Here is a 21,805-nt window from a genome sequence, read left to right as displayed (position 1 = left end):
CACGGGCTCTCTTGTCACCAGGAGCTCTGTCCTCTCACTGTATCTCTCAATAAAAGCCTCTTCCTGGCTCTCCTACCCTGGGTGCTTGCTAAGTTCATTCTTTGACTCTGCAAACAAGAGACACTGCATCACCTGGAATACCCCAACATCCAACTTCTCCATCTTCAGGTTTTTTAGAACTTTTCCCAATATGCCTTCTTAATTATTTCATTTTATAAAGGACTCCAACTTTTAATTTATTCCTTCACCTCCGGGGTGGGGGTGGGAGGGACCATTTTAGAAAAATGTCATTTCATTTACCCTAGTCTTTTTGGTAGAGGACCCACCAGAGATGTCTCAGCCAAGAGTGCTTTTCCCTCAGCTAGGGTGCATCAAGCTAGCTAACCCAAGGGGCACCTAGGGTTTAATTCCTATTCAGCAGTCATACTAGGCATGCTCAGTCAGCAGGAATAGCTGGTTCCACGTTGCAGCTGTCTGACAAGCATCTTTCGTGGTCCAGCCCAGTTCACCAGGAGTCAAATCTCATTTCCTCCTACCCCACCCCATTTCATCCAAGCATTGATATTTTCATCAAAAAGCTCCAGGCACTAATTTGGGAAGGATTTTTCCTATTTCTGTAAGGTCCCACCTAACTCTACATTCCATAGAATAACTGTCCTACCAGGAGTGCTGTAATGAAAAGCTCTACATTTTCTATATGGCTCTATAACCACATTTGCCTGGCAAGCCTTCACTCCATATGCACCTCCTGGAGATTTAAAAAGCAAATCAGCATGTTAAAGACTCTGTCTTGCAGTAAATAAGTCTGTTTTATCTCCTTTTAAATACATAATAATACCCTGTTTCTTGTTTCATGAAAAACAACCACCACCATAAAAGCTAGACCTTCATGGTCACCAGGCTAGGAGGCCTTCTGCCTTATTTCTTCAACAGATACTATCAAGTGCCTTGTATGTGACAAACGTACAAGGAGCGGCGACACACCAGGAAACAGCACAGCCACAGTCCTGCCCTATCTTCTAGATCATGATCACTCTAAGAAGTACCTGTTTCCTCATCTCTAAGAAGGGATGATAAGGCTCGGAGAGGTTAAGCAACTTGCCCAATGGGCAAATGTGCATCTTGCTGACTCCCAATGAGTCTTTTTAAGGTTGGCACTATATCACCTACACCATAACTACTTTGAGCTCAGTGCTGAAATGATATCTGAGTTAGAAATTGTGATAAATTATTCAACAAATCTGACAGATACTCCTCTCTACCTTCCAAACCCCCTGCCTCTTCTCTGGTCCTCGTGGCAGTCATGTTGTCCTCTCTGTTGCCACCCACTAAGATGGTACTCATTCTGCAGAGTAGCTCAAGACCTGTCTGGCCAGCAGTCACTGCCTGACCATTCTTGTCTGTGGGAAACTTTCCCCCACTGAATTCATGTAGTTCACCCAGACTGGACGACTCACTGATGCTTAGCATACGTAATATGTTTTGCCTATTAGCATGCTCTTGAGTAGAAGTCTCTTATTTCTCTAACTATTAAGCCTTTAATTTCTTCCTAGAGAATCGCAATTTTTTTCTTACGGCTCTTGGTTTTCACCTACTAAGTCTTACAATATTCGATCCTGTGTTTCAAGAGCAGCCAACTAAAAGGTTTTACAAATCTGCTCTAAATCCTTTAACAACATGCTGTGATTTCCTTCTGCTCTCTTCTCTCCCTCAATTCCCACCACGGAGGACAGATGGCCCATTGGTGAGACGTGACTCCCTCTACATCATGAGTAAACCCCAAGGGGATGAAGTCACACAGTTCGCTATGAACACCCTTCACTGATTGGCTACTTAACTCTGGGTCTGTGTAAGCTTATGTTCCAGACCAGTTTGAAAAACTGCTCAAGGTCAAGCCATCCTCAACTCTTTGTAAAAGAGCCAAGTATAATTTGGATATGCAGAAAAGCTAGTTCCTAAGGTCACAGTGTGTTCTAACATGCCACTACAAAGATAAACAAAAAATGCATTCAATGGTAGCATTCAAGGTGAAAAACTGGTTACAAAACTCCTGAGTAATAAATTTTCAGAAAGAAATAGAACATGGACATGTGCATATACATACATATATGTGTATATGTGTATTTATGTATATATTACAAAATAACAAAATGAAAATAAACACTGTTCATATACCAAAAAAAGTTCATTTAGAACTGTAGTCCTTCTTTCTTTAATAACTGAGTTAGAGAATGATTTTCAAAGTTGCCAAGGAATAGAGGTAGTGGTTAACCTTAAGAGATTCACCCACTAAGTATTCTAATGATCATTTTGGCTTACCCTACATATTTTTGCAAGTCTCAAACCAGGGCCACTTTTTAAGACTGAATACGCAACAGAGGCAAAACAGCATGGCCACAGCCGGCCAGGCAGGGGGAGGAAGTCCAACTGGTATGGGATCAATGTTTGTAAAAAAAAATTGTTGACTGATGCTGGGTTGCAGTATTTCCCTGACCCAAGAGAGTAAAACACAGGAAAATTTTACATAATTGTTGCTCTTTATTAAACTGCTGTGCATATTTTCCCTAGTGCATATATCAATCCATCAATGACATCAAGAAGGAAACAAAATAAACAACCACCACGATGGCCCCATTCTCAGGGAACTGATACTGCTACACAGACAGCCCAGAGCACATGCACGCAGAGAGGAGAAAGGCTGCTGGGATATAAGCATAGGATTTGGGGTTGGAGTTGGCAGTCTTGGGGTTTATGACTCCTCTTAGTTACATAATGTTGAACCTGTCTGAGCTTCAGTGTTTTTTATCTGCCAAATAGGAATAAATCATAACTTGCTTTTATTTACAGTTTCACTTAAACCCTTATAACAACCCAATGCACTAGATTAAAAATATAAAACATGATAAAAATACAGGTATCAATAACATTTGAAGATCCATTCTATAACAGGAATAGATTTTTCTCCTTCTGGTTCTATAAAATCTGTAGTTCTAGAAAAAGGAATAGATTTTCCTGTTATTTCAGAACATATAGGTCAACTCCAGTCTGACAGGAGTAGCAGCAGCTGACAGCTGACACCTGGAGTCACAGGGAGGTAGGGCTCAGAGTGCCTCCCTTCCTCCTCAGCCAAGGGATGGCTAATAGATGGGGGAGGCAGAGGCCACTCAGGGCCTGCTCCGAGCAGACCTTGACATGGCGTGTGTGGGAGGGTGGGGGGAGTAGCTCCGAAGGGAAGAGGAAGAGTGGGGTATCCGTCATTGTCACCCCTGCCGCTTTACACAGCAGCAGAGAACAGCCTCTTCAGCTGGCTGTTGCAGAAGCCAGGCTGAGCAAGGCTCAGTGGTCTGGGGAGAGGATGAGGAGATGCGGTTCTCAGAGCCACGCCCACACCAGGGAATTCTGAGGCAGAACAGAGGGGCTCACGCTACTTGGAGATGTTACGGTGGGAAAAACACCAAGAACAACTGGACCAAGCAACCCGCAAGGTCCAAGCCGGCTCTTAAACCTGTGACCCCACAGGTCTCATTTTCACCCACTCCCAAGTTGAGATTTTATCAAATATAAGAGGTGAGTAGTGGAAATGTACATGAAAAGCCATTGTCCTGCCTACTGGCCAGGAGATGGAGCTGTAAACAAGTTACAGTCTGTGGACAGAGGGTGACACAGAAACCAAGAACGACAGACCTAATGCACTACAGGGAGTTTGGGAAAAGGAGCAGCTCACTTTGAGATTTGGGAATAACATGGAGTTTGGATGGCAGATGCGTCCTCTCCCCAGACCACTGAGTCTTGCTCAGCCTGGCTTCTGCAACAGCCACCTGAAGAGGCTGTTCTCTGCTGCTGTGTAAAGCAGCAGGGGTGACAATGACGGATACCCCACTCTTCCTTTTCAAGTAAGAAGGACTACAGTTCTAAATAAACTTTTTTTGGTATATGAACAAAAAAAATCTACTCAGTGTTTATTTTCATTTTGTTATTTTGTAATATATACATAAATACTCATATACACATATGTGTATGCACATGTTCATGTTCTATTTCTTTCTGAAAATTTATTACTCAGAGAGGAGTTTTGTAACCAGTTTTTCACCTTGAATGCTACCTTCTCAGATATAAGGAGGACAGATCAGAACAGGTGCAGGGCAGGTCACAAAGGGAAAGAAGACAGTTACTTGGGGCTGTGTCCAGATATTAAACACAGGGCTATGGAAACTACACATTTTGCATAGTTCCACAAAGGTGACATGAGAATTTGGGCCACTTTAGTATTTTTTTCTGGCTAAAATAATATTCAGTAAAACAGGCACCAGAAACTCAAAAAGCTTTCTAAGCTGTAAAGGCTATGACTTCCCTTTAATCTAATACAACTGTCTTTAATTACTAAACCAAAGTTTATCCAGAAGAGATGAAAGGTGTTTAATCATATGCAACCACCAGATTTACTCTGATTTTAGAACATTCTTCAATAGATTACTTCATTTTTCACATTACTTAAGTGTTGTACTTTATTGCCTATTTTTTTAAACACTAAATGGCACTCGAATTACCTTGAAAAAATCAATGAAAACATCACGTTTATTCTCAGGGAAAAATTATAGAACACAAAAAGGTTTTAGAATAGATGAATCTGGGTTAACATTTATTTAATTGGATTTTGATAAGATTCCTTTTTGTGACCTCAAATGCTAAGGCAACTAAAAATCTCAAAATTTCTTCCCAATATTGCTAGGTTTTTTCCTAAAATCACAAATAGTACTTTTTGGCTAGGTCTACTTGCAAGTATAGGCTTTATCCACCATTTACTGGTTGCACAGCCAAGTTATATTATCTAAGCCACAAATCCTGCCAGCTGCCTGTGAATATATCGCCTACTTCACATAGATGTACGGATTAAAAGACTAGAGCAGGGCCTAACCCGATGGATTTCAGTGCTGGCTCTCCTCCAGAACCACCTGGGACTTAAAACACATACTGAAGGCCAGGCCCCATCCCAGAGGCTCCCCCTCAACTGATGTAAAGTGAGGCCCAGGCACTGGTTGAGAACAATTGGCTGGAGTGGCCACAGAGTAACCATAATTAATAAAATGATTAGTGTTTTTCTCTATGTTTTACCGGCAGTGCATTTCAATTAAACAACTCATGATGCACAAGTGTCTTTTTTTAACTGTAACATAAATTTTACTGTTGCCTGTGCTGTCTACCTCGGTGCTTTTTTTTTGAAATGATAAGTTTAAAATTTTGTTTTCCTCCTTTTTTATTACCCCTGCCATTGAGCTAATATTTCCTATCCCTGCAATGAGGTATTGAGCCAGAAACACTCATTTAGATCTTTCCCTCTCAGGCAGGCTGCTTTTCTTGACAAACAGCAGTCCAGAGGCTTTAAGCTCTAAAGCAAGCTAATCAATGAAACCCCTATGGTCCCCTGATGCACCAGCCTTTATATTCAGAAGAAAACCCCAGGATCTAAATGGGCACTGCAGAGCCTGACTCTCCTTGCTTCTTTAAGGAACCTAAGGAGAGAGTAGGGAAGAAGTTCACATGGATCGTAAAAATGTCTGCTTCTGTGATTCCTCCCCTAGGCCTTCACAACACACCCTTCTGAGCAACAGGACAAAGAGAAAGCGACCCAACCTTGCTTTTGCCAAATTCCTGCAAAGAGAGAACTCTTTCTGGGACTTTATAACTGTTATTAGTGTCACTCTATGGTAAAAGATGATCCTGTATAGTATACCATTCGGGTAGAAATTTTTTAATAAATTGAAAAACACTCAAAACCATTGCTGAAATTACTATCTTACCTGGAAAGATGCTCAGTCCTCTGTTTACTTCTAAGCTGATGATCAGAGCTCCAGCTGTGATGCTTAAAATTTGTCGTGGTGCAAAGTTCAAACCATCAGTAACCTGAAAATTAAAGCCTCCTGACATGCTCCTTCAAAAGAAGAAATTACACTCTGGTTAATGAAGTTGTGCTACAAAAACCACCCACTTTCACCCTCTCTCCCCACTAATCCCCTGCAAAGCAACCCCTACTAATTAGAGTTTGTTAATATAGTCTCTGAGCTCACGGAATCAAACTGCCAAAACAAGAACTTAAAACATCTATAAAGGTCTGAAATGCACATTCCCATCCCCACCCCCCGCTATGACATAATAAAGAAAGCAACGATGTTACCTCTAAGAATATTAAAAAATTTTTTAAACATATTCATCAGCTGCATTTTATTATTATTTTGGCATCAGTTTGTACTAGTAAAAGTAATGCATGAATTCAACACACACACATATACACACACACTGTGGCAGTTTCTGAAATATTGATAATACTGGATAATACTGAAAACCAAAGCTAAGGGGAAGTAAATAACAGCCCCTCCCCTCAAATAACTTCTAATTATTCATCTGTCTCAAACTAGCTATTATCTACAAAGAGGAGAAAGAGAAGGATGGGGGAAGATCTGGCCCTGCTTTTGTTAAATTCCTGCAAGAGGAGAACTGTACTCCCACACTCTGTCAAGGGATGAGCGATACCAGTAAAGTTATAAATTAACTTATATGCATAACAGAAATTGAGACAGGCTCCCTATCGATCCAGTTCCCAGGAGTGCATTACCAACCTGACTCACAAAGCACCAGGCACGATCACAGTGTAGGGAGCTGATGTTCACTTTCCCATCACCCTTTGAAAATGTTCACCCAGCAGTAAATCTGGAGGCCCACAGGTCTTTGCATCGTGTAATGGGTAGAAATGTCCTCTTGTTGCCCTCAGGGACATGTGGCAAGGAACAAAGGAGGCATGGCCAGATGCTGCAATTATGTACAAGTACTCCCCTAATAACCTGATTTAATAAAGGGCTGGTCGATGGCTTGACAGTCTCTCAAGTCTGTTATCCACACAAATCCAGAGAGCTCTGATTTCTCGTGAAAAAAGATTACAGACCTTAAAAAATGCCCCAATACACTCAAGAGTCATCATTTTAAAAAAAGGAGAGAGAATCTTGAATCTGTCTGACATAGAACAGGGACCCACAATCAAATTTTGTTTGTTTGCTTGTGTTTACTAGAAATAGCACTTGGAAAGTTGTGTTTGATGAAACACGAAATTAGGGAGAGAATGCTTCTTGCCATTAGGCACTTTGAATATTTCATGAATCTTGAAACAAAATGGAAATGGAATCTAAAGGAACGACCTCAAAACAAATACCAGAATAGAACACTGAGTATGGCCTCACTGCCAGGGTGATTATGACCAGAGAAGAAAGGACGGAAGCATGAAAGTAGGGGTGACCTGTGCATTTTCCACTGTACAGCCTCACATCTCCTAACAGTACTTTCAGAAGGGCAACCTTAAATCACTTGGCCTCCCACATCTTGGTTTTATCAACCTACTTAGGTTGTTACGTGTAATAACGAATTAGATTAATGGCAGACAGAGCACTTTGCAAATATAAATGCTATGGGAGACTAATTAAGCCTAAGCCTTTGTTTGGGGCTGATGACGGACAGATGAGGCAGGGAGAACCAGCTGGTTTCAGCATCAGACTCCTCTGCAGCTGGGCCCCAGCCACTTCAAGGCATTACTGCCTCCACTTCCATTTAGAAAATGTAATGGATTGGCTCTCCAAGAGCTTGTCTTTAACATTCCTTCCTGCTTTTTAGAAGAAATTCTCTACTCACCAAAAGTGAGTATTGACCTGGTTGATTAATCAGTCCAGAGAACTGATTTTCACTTCAGTTCTTCACTGCGAATAGTAGCTTCAGTTCTTCAACCCGCTCTGCCCTTTGATGGGTGGCAGCCAGGAGAGAAAGCCCAACTTTAAGGTCAGACCCACTGCCTTTTCCTGAGGCTCAGTTTCTTCATCTCTAAAATGGGGTCATTACTCCCCATTACTCAGAGGGCTTCTACAGATTTAATGAGGTAGATCATGTGATTTGATTTCCTGCAGTGCCAAGCATGTACCAGAGTCAGTAATTCCTTTCCACTGCAAACTGCACACTTTTAGAAATTCGAAATTTCCTTTGTACAAATCTCTAGAGCGTTATCTCCAGCTTGAAGATATGACAATCCTTTCATAAAAATAAAACTTTCTAGGCCCTCACCTAATAATAATTGGATTTTTGCTATTTACTAATCAAAACCACCCATAACTGGCAGAACCTTCCTAACAATTCAGTGCCTCTTTAAATGTATTTTATTAATCAGCCCATCTGCACACATTTAAAATATAGAAACACACATATGTGGAAAAGATCATTCAGTCTACAAACAGTGCATCAGTACATATGTGGGCAGATTTACAACCTTGTTGCAATAAAATTAACCCTACAGGTCCCCAGGCTACAGGTCTGGAACCACTAGATGAGAGTATTCACATAATAAATTAGTTTCAGATTGTCTGGGGCTTCTTTGCACTAACTGCAAAGATAATCAGGAAATTACAATAGTTGAGTCTAGAAGATGTTTCACCTTTTTTCTTTCCTATATTTTCAAAGATAGTCTGGAATGGCTGAAAGGACATGAATGTTACTTTCCCACCAGGCCCCCTGGCTCATGTCCTTTCCCAGTTCCTCCTGCAGGCTGGGAAGGGGCTGCTTCCACTCTGTCCAGTGACAACGGCAGCGTGGAAGCAAAGCCGGGCTGCATCATCCCTTCTGCAGACTGACAGTGGCTGTTTATCCATTAATAGAAGGAAGCCTCTTGGTACCAAGGTCTCTTAGAATTACAGTTACAGTTATTTGTTCATTCATCTGTTCATCCATTTAACAAGTATGTTTGTTCTGTTCACTAACGCACCCCTGGCACATAACAGGTATTCAATATTATTTCATTCTTTCAGTGAATTTTTGTTAGGCTACTCTTCTGTTCTGGCCACTGTTCTAGGTGCTAAGGATAAGGATAGTAAGAATAAGGATCTATTAAGGATCCTAGAGAAACAAAATAAAGATCCTGCTCTTGTAGTGCTCATACTCTAGTGGGGAAAACAGACACCAGCAAAGTAATTAATCTATAATACAATATCAGGTAGTCAGGGTAAAGGACAGGAGCACAACAGAGAAAAGATGCTATTTTAGTGGGTGGTCAGAAGGACCTCTGGGAAGCTTATATTTGAGATCAGACCTTACATGACAATGTGAGTAAGCTCTGTATGAGTTACAGGTACTCTCTGTTTGCTATTATTAGCCTTACTAAAATGTGCCACTTTTTAAACAAATTATAGAGTCTGGAAAGTTTTAGATGGCTTGTGGTTTTCAGTTAACAACTATTAAGTTTGACTATCATGTGAACCGCTGATCGAAACGCACGTTAGTTTCACATTGTTTTTCTCTATGACATACCAGAGTAGACAAACACTAGCTGGCCCTCTTGACTTGAACCTGAGTGAAGTTCTGGATGTTTCTGCCAGGAAAGGACTTGAGAGCCAATACCCATTGTTGGGTAGAGTGACCTGGTAGACAAGGTACTGCAAGGAAGAGTCCCCATCTTCCGCACAGAGGTCACCACTGGTGATCTCAGTGGCAGAATTCACCCATACCTTAAAAAGGAGAGAACCACAGATCTTACAAGGACCAATTCCAATCACATCATATTAGTCAACTGCATAGCTATGATACTCTGGCCCCTTGCACAAAGATCTAAAAATTGAAACAATTCACCAGCGTTTTTAAAGCATGAAGTTTTTAAATTCAAAACAGACACATAATTAAATGCCAGATGAAATGCAGGGCATGTTGTAGAGTTTGTTTAATTTATGAGGTTTATGAGGTTTCAGTAAAAAGTGCCATTCATAATCACTTATTCAAAATGAATTATTTAAGGTATACATGCATTTACATAAAGTATAAGATCAATAAAATCCAATGGTACTAAGCACCTTCTGTGTGCCTGGCATTTGGGGAAGTATGGAAGCATATGCTAAGATTCTACATGGAATCTCAGATAATCACAGAATCTACCTCATAAGGCTGATTTAAGGAGCTGTATTCATCATTTTAAGAAGTAAATGATTTCATCAGCTTTAAAATATTTGAGGTAAAAGCAGCACATTGCACATTTTAAAATTCTGCTTTATCCTACCTGTCTCGCAGGAAAACAAGTATCTGGTTCCTATGGCCTTTCAGCGTTTGTTGTGCTGATAGCTCTTCTATTGTTTCTTAGTAGTTTCTATTTTCTAATTATATGTAAAAATCTATTGATGTTGCCGAAATACCTTATTTTAATAATTCATCATTTACTGAGCATCTATGTTCCAGGCAATGTGCCAGGAGCTTACAATCCACCAGTAAACCAAAGAATCCTGTTCTTATTCAACATACATCCCAGCAGGAAGAAGTACAAAGGATAATAGGCATAATGAAGAAATGAATTACATGGTCTGTTAGAAGGTCACAGGCACTATGAGACAAATTTTGAATAAAGCTAAATGGGGGTTTGGGAGTGGGAGAAGGTTAACTAGGAGGCTCATTTGAGGAAAACTGGAAGGCAGTGAAGGAGCAGCCATGTGGCTATGTAGGGAAAGAACATCCAGACAGAGGGCAGAGCCAGCCCTTCAGTTTGAGGAGCAGCAAGGAGGTGAGCGTGGCAGGAGCAGAACACGCAGGATGGAGAGTAAAAGGAGACGAGTCAAAGTGGTAATGGAAGGCCCCATCCTGCAGGGTCCCTTGGGCCTCTTGCACTTGAGTGCAGTGGGGAAACATCGAGGGCTTTAGGGGAGGAGTAACCCGGTCTGACTTAGGTCCTGACAGAATCCTTGTGGCTTCTGTGTCAAGAAGAGACTGTGGGAGGGCATGGGTAGAAGCAGGGAGACAGTACAGCGACTGCAGTCGTCCTGGAGGAGAAGAGAGTGGCCAGAAGTTGTAGGAGTGGTCCGGTTCTGGCTGTATGTTGAAGGGAAAGCCAACAGAGTTTCTGATGAAGTAGATGTGGTGAGATCAGGGGGAGTGGAGCTCAGCCATTTTGGAGTAAGATCAGTGCAGTTTGGAGTATGTTGAGTTTAAAATGCTAATTTAGACATCAAGGCACATCTGAAGGAATTAGGCTGTTTTGAGTTTCTGCAGTCATGCAGTCACATGGTATTTCACTAACACTAAAAATGGGTGGCTTTATCACTAACTAAATTTTCACATTTCCATCTATATTTACAAAGGTCTTCCCTGCAGACACACTATGCACATTCCCAAGCTTCTGTGTCATTCTTTGCTCTCTGACTAGAAATTTATCATCTTTTATGCTTGTTACAACTTACAGTCCTAAGAGATTTTTACAGATAATCTCTCTGGCAGAACAGGCAGTTTATGAACTAAGCTCATGCCCACTCATCATCTAGTAATTATTTAAACAGAATTTAATTTCAGAAAGAAAAAACAGGTAGGGTTCCTGTATTTTCATAGCAGGCATGATACACCACTTTAGCTATATAATCTTGGGCACATCTCTTAATTTCTCTGTGCCTTAATTTCATCATCAGTAAATGAGAAATGATAGAATTATTATATATAATGAGTGATTTAAATTATGTAAAGTACTTAGATCGAGCTTCACCTGGAACATAGAAAACATTTAGCTCTATGTTACCTATCTTCTTCATCAGATTTGACTTTAAGGATGATGTGATTTTTAAAAATATTACTTAAAAAGGCATTTGAAGTGTGATGCTTGCTGCTATGGTGGCTGTCCTAGAATATGCACTGCAGATTTTGTTTAGGCCTACAGCATTCCTTCTTAATTTGGGGTGACTATCTGTTTAATGATTGTATTGTCAATGGATGCTCCTACATCTTGGCATTTGGAATAGTCCCACTGAGGATTTTTCAGCTCCAAACTCTAAGGCCATCAATTTTTTAATAGCTACCAGAAAGGCTAATCAACCTAATGTTCAATAGAGATTTTAGCCTTCAGTTAATCCAGGGAAAGGCTACAGTTTCTACAAAACAAACAAGTTGGACTGTTGGACAAATTTCCAAGCCCATTCATTCCAGGTTTTCACTTTTTACAGTTAAAATCCATCCACATATCTCATTCTCATTTGTTCAAACTGAAACTGATTTGAAAATGTACTGCCGTTCTCTTCCTGTGACTTGTAGATACTCATATTTTCCAACACTGTGCACACAAAAGCTGGATGAAGCATGTTTTCCATGGTAGTTATTCTTCTGTGAAACAGTTTTTGTCCCCTCTTGCCTCTGGATTATACCATCTTCCAAAACAGATGGAAAACCTGCCACTCCAAACAAGAGCTAGCAAAATCAGTTCTTCATTTTCACTCAAACCAAATTTAATTCTCTTACCAGCCCCTCTAATTTGAGTGAGGCATGATGTAGTACCCAACCATTGGTAATAGAAACCTCAGAAAAGAAAAACAAAGACCCCAAATTTGAATTCAGAATTAAAAGTGATCCAAAGATCAGGAGGTAATCATTTAAGGAATAAATATCTGAAAAAATTAACGCATTAATTGTAATAATAAATTTTTTGATTCACTTCATTTAACTTAAACAGGTGGTTAGTGGGATTTAGAAACCTAATTACAATCCAATATAATCCTCATTATGGTCCCAGTATTTAAAAGCCCAGACCTTTGCTTTGAGTTTTATATGAGGGATGTAGGATCTTTCATTAAGTCACTATCCTGGTGTTTGACACTTCCAGGCCTTCAGTCATCATTTCAGGCTTTGCTGCCCTAATTTGTCCACTCTCTCTTCTCTCAAGCCTCTTTTTAGTGATGACAAGTGCTTATCAGAAACAAGTAAATGATTCTATTTTGGGCGTAACAAACAAAACAAAGCAAAATATATAGTATTGAAAGCAAAAGTTGAAAAATAGGAAAATGAAGCCCTCTTGTGGACACAAATGCATTTTATCAGGTATGCACAACATCACTGGTCACGCTTGACTACAAAAGCACTCAGTAGAATGTATTTCAGGGTAAAATGCAAAGGATTCACCTGAGGTGATTTAACTCTAATTTTTGTCAGGACAGATACGATTTCCTGTCTGAATGGCTTCAGAGATCAGCCAGCCAGAAGTCCTATGACTTAAGAAAAGTTGTTTAAAGTTCTTAAGGAGAAAAAAAGGTATTTGCAATTCTGGGACAGAATGGTTAATATTCAGATTTCTGCCTCTGAATTCCCATCCAGAGCCTGAGACACTATCAGCAGCTCTATCTCTTATACTCCCACTTCCTTCTCCCAAGGAAACTAGATGACCTTCCCTGCCACCTCCTCCAAGCTCCGGTGACTGAGCGGTCATGCCGGATAATCTGAAGGTCTTGAGAAATGCTGTTTGAAAAGGCAATGACAGCATAGAATCTGGAGACTATCATTAATAGTCACATTAATTTTATTTGTCAACTTGACTGGGCCACAGGGTACCCAGATATTTGGCCAAACATTATTGTGGGTGTTTCTATGAGAATGAGGGTAACATTTAAATTGGTGTCTGAGTTAAGCAGACTGCCCTCTCACATCTGGGTGGGTCTCATCCAATCAGCTGAAGGCCTGAGTAGAACAAAAAGGCTGATCCTCCACTGAGTAAAGAGAATTCACTCCAGTTCAACTGCTTTGGGACTGGGAGGCAGGCTCTTCCTGTTGGCCTTACTACGGGAGCTATGCCACTGGCTCTCCTGCCTCTCAGGTCTCCGGACTCAGACCGCAGCTAAACCCGTGGCTCTCCTGAGACTCTAGCCTGCCACCTCCACAATCATATATATAATATATATATTTTATACACACACACACTTTTTTGGCTCTGTTTCTCCAGAGAACCCTAATAATACAAAGGCCTTATGAGTTTATATTTAGAACTGCCTTTGCCCTAGACTCTGCCATGGTCTAACTTGGTTATTTTGGGCAAGTCACTTCACCTCTGGAACATTCTCTCGTCTTTAAAATGGAAATAAAAGCAGCACTCACTGTATCTACTTCACCAAGTCCCTGGGCCTCTTAATTATAACTGTGAAAAAAGAGGCAGTAGAGTATCATGGTCACAAGAAAAACTTGCGTCCTAGCTCTGCCACTCGCTGCCTATGAGCAGCTCTTGCACTTTTGACCATGGGCAAGTGTCTCAGCCTTTCTAGGCCTCAGATTCCTCATCCTTAAAATAAAAATCATATCCCATAGAGCTGTTGAAGATTAAATGAGAAAATAAATGTAAGACAACTAGAAAAAAGCCAGGCACAGAGTAAGTACAAGGTAAGCATTAGCTCTCATTATGATTACATAAATGGTAGTTATTATTACTGTTTGATATGCTTGGAAATCTAGAAAAAGAAAACTCGCTGTCTGAAATCATCCCCCAAATTTTACTCTTTTGCCTGGAAATAAGTAGTGTAACCATGGTTTGGAAAAGTATCTATTATTGGAAAATGCATTCCCAGAGCTCTGCTATTTTGATGAAATGCATGTTAACAAGCCTGATGTATGACAATTCTTTAACTGTATTAAAAATTATCCATTTGTGAGAACACTTTGCAATATGTCTAAAACACACTCTTTCCCGGGAGTTTTCTATGCTTATTTTCCATTATTATTAAATATTCTCAAGGATGTGATAGAGATATCATACTCCAATTTAAAAAATTAGGGGAAGAAAGTTAAGGATATCTTAGATGTCATAAACTGTGTATACAGGCTCTCAAAATTAGCAAAACCAATTTCTGGATACCTCCTGGCTTTTTTATCATCTAAATATGCTGAGATTGATAATAGGCATTGCAATTATGTTTAAAATTTCAGTGCACAAAATTTCATCATTCCAAAATCCTTAAAGCAATTTCATTCACATTATAGTATAGATAACAGGAAAGCAATACTTACATGACCAGGTCTACATCCCTTTATCTTCAATATTTAAATTTTATAACTTATTATGTTCTTCCTTTTCTGTATTTCCCCTCCTCACCATGACTTGGGGCCACAATGGCAGTACCTAAAGTGAATCAGCAAGATTTGTAGACAATGTACCTGGTCCCTCCACCCCCACCTCCATTCCTGCTGGAAAAAAAAACAACAGAAATGGAAAGCTGATGGGCAGGCAGGGTTCACCTGGAAGGCGGGGCAGTCACAGGGAGACCTCAGAGCTGACAAAAACAATCAGACACTCCTCCTTCCTGAACACACAGACCTCTTACATGTGGTAACGTACCCTGATGAAGAGGTATTGGGGGGAGGTTGTTATACACTGCATCAACTCTGTTATAACTGTGTAGTACCTGTTTTGAGGTGGCCTGATATATAGGTTTCCATAAATGAACTCCTAGGGATTTACTCAACCTGTAAAAGATCAGTTGTTCCCAGAAACAAGAAGACTAATGAAAAAAAATGATTTGCCCATATAAAAACATTCGGCTTTCCTAGATCAGTGGCTTACAGTGTTTTTGAAAAACACCCAAAGTAAGGAATACATTATACACAGTAATCTAGTATGCATATGTGTATATGTATGTGTGTATACACATACATACATCTTTACAGTCCAAAGTTTCTGCACAACAGTAGTTTCATTTAACAATATCTGAAGTGGAAGTTTCATATAACAATGCTTGTTCACTATACATGGTGCAGTCTGATCCTATCTGTTCTGTTGTTTTACTCTGTTTATTTGTTTTTGAAATACTGGTTGTGATCCACTCAATTAATTTCACAATGCACTAAGAGGTTGCAACCTGCAGTTTTAAAACACTGTTCCAGATCACTCCCATTGTGGATAGCAGAGTCTAGTCTCTCTGCTCAGACTACCTCTACTCGAAACTCACTCTGTCTTACTAACTCCATGACCTTGGCTAAGTGACTTAACCATTGTGGGCCCCAAGTCTACTGCAATCCTCACTATGTCAAGGTTTATTCATAGAATTAAATAAGACATCACATGTGAAGCTTTGAGAACTGAGCCTGGCTCATAGCAGGGGCTCCATAAACTCTGGCCCACTTCCTCATTATTGTGTCTGGAATGCCAAAGGTACGAAACAGCTTGGAAGGGTGGGCCATATGCCCGGAAATCAACCCTCACCATGGAATCTAGTATCTTACCTCTGTCCTTCCTCTTTCTGCTCTGATCACTAAGATTTTCAGGTCCTCAAACATGCCAGGCCTACTACACTCACTTCCCTTGCTCTGGATTATTCCTCTCCTGGGAATGCTCTTCCATCTAGTATTCCTATGGCACCTGACTCCCTCACCTTATCATCTCCACTCCCACCTTTACCAGAAAAAGAGGTAACACAGCAGACGTAGACTGCCTTTCCTTGGGAAGGCCTGCTTACAATGCTGACCCTTGGCTGGCTTCTGGGAACTCAGCTGTTAAGGAGTTTCCTGTACTGATACAACTTTCCCTAAAGAATAAGAGTGACTCACTGCAACTAAACTGTTTGCACAGATAATGTGGTTTGTACTGGACACCTGCCTTCCTGCTGAGAACCTGGGGCTTTGGCACATACTAGCCAGAGAGTACCTGCTTGAGAAGCCCCCAGTAAATATCTTGGCAGCCAGCATCTCATGGGCTTCCCTCGTAGATAGCACCTTCTGTGTTGTCACAACTTGTTGCTTCAGGAATTCAGTACATCCTGTGTGACCTCACCAGGAGAGGACTAAACAGTTTGACCTAGTTTCCTTTGGATTTCACCCCATGTGCTGATGCTACTTCAGATTTCTTACTGTAATAAATCTTAATCGTGCATCAAACTATATGTTGAGTTCTATGAGTCCTTGTTAATCAATGAACCTGGGAAGTTCCTGGGAACTCCCGAGACACAGGCCTCCACTCAGATATCTCTTTCTTGGAGAGGCCTTCCCTCACCCCTCCTTGCAAAGTCAGCATTCCAGAATCCCATCACTCTCTGTACCTTTAAATGCTTTGCAGAAAAATCTACCAGATCACCACTTTGCCACCTAATTTTATTGTCTTCCCCACTGAACAGATCCATGAGTGCACTTAGACATTCAATACTCATCAAGCCCCTATTACATGCCAAATAAAAAGGCAAAGCCTGGAGGAGGAGCCAAGATGGTGGTGTGAGTAGGGCAGCGGAAATCTCCTCCCAAAACCATATACATTTTTGAAAATACAACAAATACAACTATGCCTAACAGAGAGACCAGAAAATACAATACAACAGCCAGGCTACATCTACATCTGCAAGAACTCAGCATCTCATGAAGGGGGTAAGATACAAAGCCACGACAAGGCGGGACCCGAGCACTCCCCCAATGCCAGCTCACCAGTGGGAGGAGAGGAGTCGGAGCGGGGAGGGAGTGGAAGCACAGGACTGCTAAATAACCAGCCCTAGTAATATGCACCGGGAGCACAGACACACATTGCATGGTGTGCTGGATATTAGAGAAAGGAAAAGTAAAATCTGTGAGTGGGTCCCCGCAGCCGGCTCCCCGGGACAAATGAAAAGCAAGTGCTTTTTGAAAGTCTTAAAGGGAAGGGCTTCACAGCTGGATGGAATCATCCCAGCACACTCAGCCCAGCAGGCTGGGAATCCTGAGGAACTTCGGGCTCCCTAACCCCCTGGGTGGCAATGCAGCTCTGAAGCCCCTCACAGCGATAAGCAGCCTGCCATTCGTTCCCCACGGCCGGTGCAGCCCCAGCCCTGCCAAAGTGGCAAAGCAGCTGGAGAGTGGCCCCACCCACAGTAACTGCCCAGAGTCTCGTCCCAGAACACAGCTACACAGGCCAGATCCAGAGGCCACGGCTGGCAGGCAGTGCCTGGTACAGAAAGAGGAGGCTGGAGCAAGGCGCAAAGGGATGCCGTTCTTGCAGGAGAGCACACCCAGCATGCCTGCCTCTCTCTGCAGGGATCTGGGCTACCCCGAGGGCTGCCCCACCCATGGCAGCTAAGGGGACTAACTCCCAGAGACTGCTCCCAGGGTGTGGGTAACCAAAACAGGCAGTGGAGAAGGGCAAGGCGACCAGAAAGCAGGAAGGGACTTTGTTCTCCCAGCTGACACATGCGCCACCTGCCTACGACCACCTCTATTGCCATGAAAAGGCAGAGGAATTTGGTCCAGTCAAGAATCATGCATACAACCCCCGAGAGAGGGCCTGGGGAGATAGATATAACCAATCTTCCTGAAAAAGAATTTAAAATAAACGTCATAACCATGCTGATGGACCTGTGAGAAATATGCAAGAGCTAAGGGATGAACTCAGGAGGAAGATTACAGAAATGAAACAATCTCTGGAAGGACTTAAGAGCAGACTGGATGAGGTGGAAGAGACTGTTAATGGAATAGATATCAGAGAAGAGGAACACAGAAAAGCTGAGGTAGAGAGAGACAAAAGGACCTCCATGAGTGAAAGAATATTAACAGAACTGTGTGACCAATCCAAATGGAAAAATATTCACATTATAGGGGTACCAGAAGAAGAAGAAGAGAGAAAAAGGGATAGAAAGTGTCTTTGAAGAAATAATTGCTGAAAACTTTCCCAAAATGGGGGAGGAAATAATCTCTCAGACCATGGAAGCCCACAGATCTCCCAACACAAGGGACCCAAGGAGGACAACACCAAGACATATAATAATTAAAATGGCAAAGATCAAAGACAAGGACAGAGTATTAAAGGCAGCCAGAGAGACAAAAAAGATCACCTACAAAGGAAAACCCATCAGGCTATCATCAGACTTCTCAACAGAAACCCTGCAGGCCAGGAGAGAATGGCATGATATACTGTATGCAATGAAACAGAAGGGCCTCGAACCAAGAATACTATATCCCCCCCAGCATGATTATCATTTAAATATGAAGGAGGTATTAAATAATTCCCAGACAAGCAAAAGTTGAGGGAATTTGCCTCCCATAAACCACCTCTACAGGATATTTTAAAGGGACTGCTCTAGATGGAAGCACTCCTAAGGCTAAATAGATGTCATCAGAGAAAATAAAATCACACCAAAGAAAGCAGACCAACCAAATACTAACTAAAGGCAAAAAATAAAATCAAGTATTCACAAAAGCAGTGAAAGGAAACACAAAAGAGTACAGAATAAAACACCTAACATATAAAGAATTAAGGAGGAATAAGAAGGGAGAGAAATAAAGAATCATCAGACTGTGTTTATAATAGCTTAATAAGTAAATTAAGTTAGATGGTTAGATAGTAAAGAAGCTACCATTGAAGCTTTGGTAACCACGAATCTAAAGCCTGCAATGGCAATAAGCACATCTCTTCCAATAATCACCCTAAATGTAAATGGACTGAATGCACCAATCAAAAGACACAGAGTAATTGAATGGATAAAAAAGCAAGACCCATCTATATGTTGCTAACAAGAGACTCACCTCAAACCCAAAGACATGCGCAGACTAAAAGTGAAGGAATGGAAAAAGATATTTCATGCAAACAATAGGGAGAAAAAAGCAGGTGTTGCAGTACTTGTATCAGACAAAATAGACTTCAAAACAAAGAAAGCAACAAGAGATAAAGAAGGATATTACATAATGATAAAGGGGTCAGTCCAACAAGAGGATATAACCATTATAAATTTATATGCACCCAATACAGGAGCACCAGCATATGTGAAAGAAATACTAACAGAATTAAAGGAGGAAATAGAATGCAATGCATTCATTCTAGGAGACTTCAACACACCACTCACTCCAAAGGACAGATCCACCAGACAGAAAATAAGTAAAGACATAGAGGCACTGAACAACACACTAGAATAGATGGACCTAACAGACGTCTATAGAATTCTATACCCAAAAGCAGCAGAATACAAATTCTTCTCAAGTGCACATGGAACATTTTCCAGAATAGACCACATACTAGGCCACAAAAAGAGCCTCAGTAAGTTCAAAAAGATTGAAATTCTACCAACCAACTTCTCAAACCACAGAGGTATAAAACTAGAAATAAACTGTACAAAAAAAACAAAAAGGCTCACAAACACTTGGAGGCTTAACAACATGCTCCTAAATAATCAATGGGTCAATGATCAAATTAAGCAGAGATCAAGCAATATATGGAGACAAATGACAACAACAGCACAAAGCCCCAACTTCTGTGGGATGCAGTGAATGCAGTTCTAAGAGGAAAGTATACAGCAATCCAGGCCTATTTAAAGAAGGAAGAACAATCACAAATGAATGGTCTAATGTCATAATTATCAAAATTGGAAAAAGAAGAACAAATGAGACCCACTCAGCAGAAGGAGGGACATAATAAAGATCAGAAAAGGAACAAATAAAATTGAGAAGAATAAAACAATAGAAAAAATCAATGAAACCAAGAGCCGGTTCTTTGAGAAAATAAACAAAATAGATAAGCCCCTAGCCAGACTTATTAAGAGAAAGAGAAAATCTACACAAATCAACAGAATCAGAAATGAGAAAGGAAAAATCATGATGGACCCCACAGAAATACAAAGAATGATAAGAGGATACTATGAAAATACATATGCTAACAAAGCTGGAAAACCTAGAAGAAATGGACAACTTCCTAGAAAAATACAACCTTCCAAAACTGACCAAGGAAGAAACAGAAAATCTAAACAGACCAATACCAGCAACAAAATTGAAGTGGTAATAAAAAAACAACCCAAGAACAAAACCCCCGGGCCAGATAGATACATCACTGAATTTTATGAGAAATATAAAGAAGACATAATACCCATTCTCCTTAAAGTTTTTCAAAAAATAGAAGAGGACAGAATACTTCCAAACTCATTCTATGAACCCAGCATCACTCTAATACCAAAACCAGGCAAAGACACCACCAAAAAAGAAAATTACAGACCAATATCCCTGATAAATATAGATACAAAAACACTCAACAAAGTATCAGCAAACCGAATTCAAAAATACATCAAGAGGATCATACACCATGATCAAGTGGGATTCATCTCAGGGATGCAAGGATGGTACAACATTCAAAAATCCATTAACATCATCCACCACATAAACAAAAAGAAGGACAAAAATCACATGATTATCTCCATAGACACTGAAAAAGCATTTGACAAAATTCAATATCCATTCATGATAAAAACTCACAACAAAATGGGTATACAGGGCAAGTACCTCAACATAATAAAGGCCATATATGACAAACCCACAGCCAACATCATACTTAACAGTGAGAAGCTGAAAGCTTTTCCTCTAAGATCAGGAACAAGACAGGGATGCCCACTCTCCCCACTGTTATTCAGCGTAGTACTGGAGGTCCTAGCCATGGCAATCAGACAAAACAAAGAAATACAAGGCATCCAGATTGGTAAAGAAGAAGTCAAACTGTCACTATTTGCAGATGACATGATATTGTACATAAAAAACCCTAAAGACTCCACTCCAAAACTACTAGAACTAATATCTGAATTCAGCAAAGTTATACAGGATACAAAATTAATACATAGAAATCTGTTGCCTTCCTATACATTAATGATGAATTAGCAGAAGAGAAATCAGGAAAACAATTCCATTCACAATTACATCAAAAAGAATAAAATATCTAGGAATAAACCTAACCAAGGAAGTGAAAGACCTATACTCTGAAAACCACAAGACACTCTTAAGAGAAATTAAAGAAGACATTAACAAATGGAAACTCATCCCATGCTCTTGGCTAGGAAGAATCAATAATTGTCAAAATGGCCATTCTGCCTAAAGCAATCTACAGTTTCAATGCAATCCCTATCAAAATACCAACAGAATTCTTCAATGAACTGGAACAAATAGTTTTAAAATTCATATGGAACCACAAAAGACCACAAACAGCCAAAGCAATCCTGAGAAGGAAGAATAAAGCAGGGGGGATCTCTCTTCCCAACTTCAAGCTCTACTACAAAGCCACAGTAATCAATACAATTTTGTA

At 40.6% G+C, this 21,805-nt stretch overlaps 1 pseudogene; it reads right to left on the bottom strand.

Annotated features, from left to right (window-relative positions):
- The window catches only part of LOC118919952 (chondroitin sulfate proteoglycan 4-like), a 65,100-nt pseudogene that overhangs the window by 21,254 nt on the left and 22,041 nt on the right, over positions 1–21,805 (bottom strand).

Source organism: Manis pentadactyla, chromosome 2 (genome assembly GCF_030020395.1).
Source record: "Manis pentadactyla isolate mManPen7 chromosome 2, mManPen7.hap1, whole genome shotgun sequence".
Taxonomy (NCBI): Eukaryota; Metazoa; Chordata; class Mammalia; order Pholidota; family Manidae; genus Manis; species Manis pentadactyla.
Note: the sequence above shows the minus strand (reverse complement) of the source record. Positions and strands in the feature narration are given on the sequence as shown.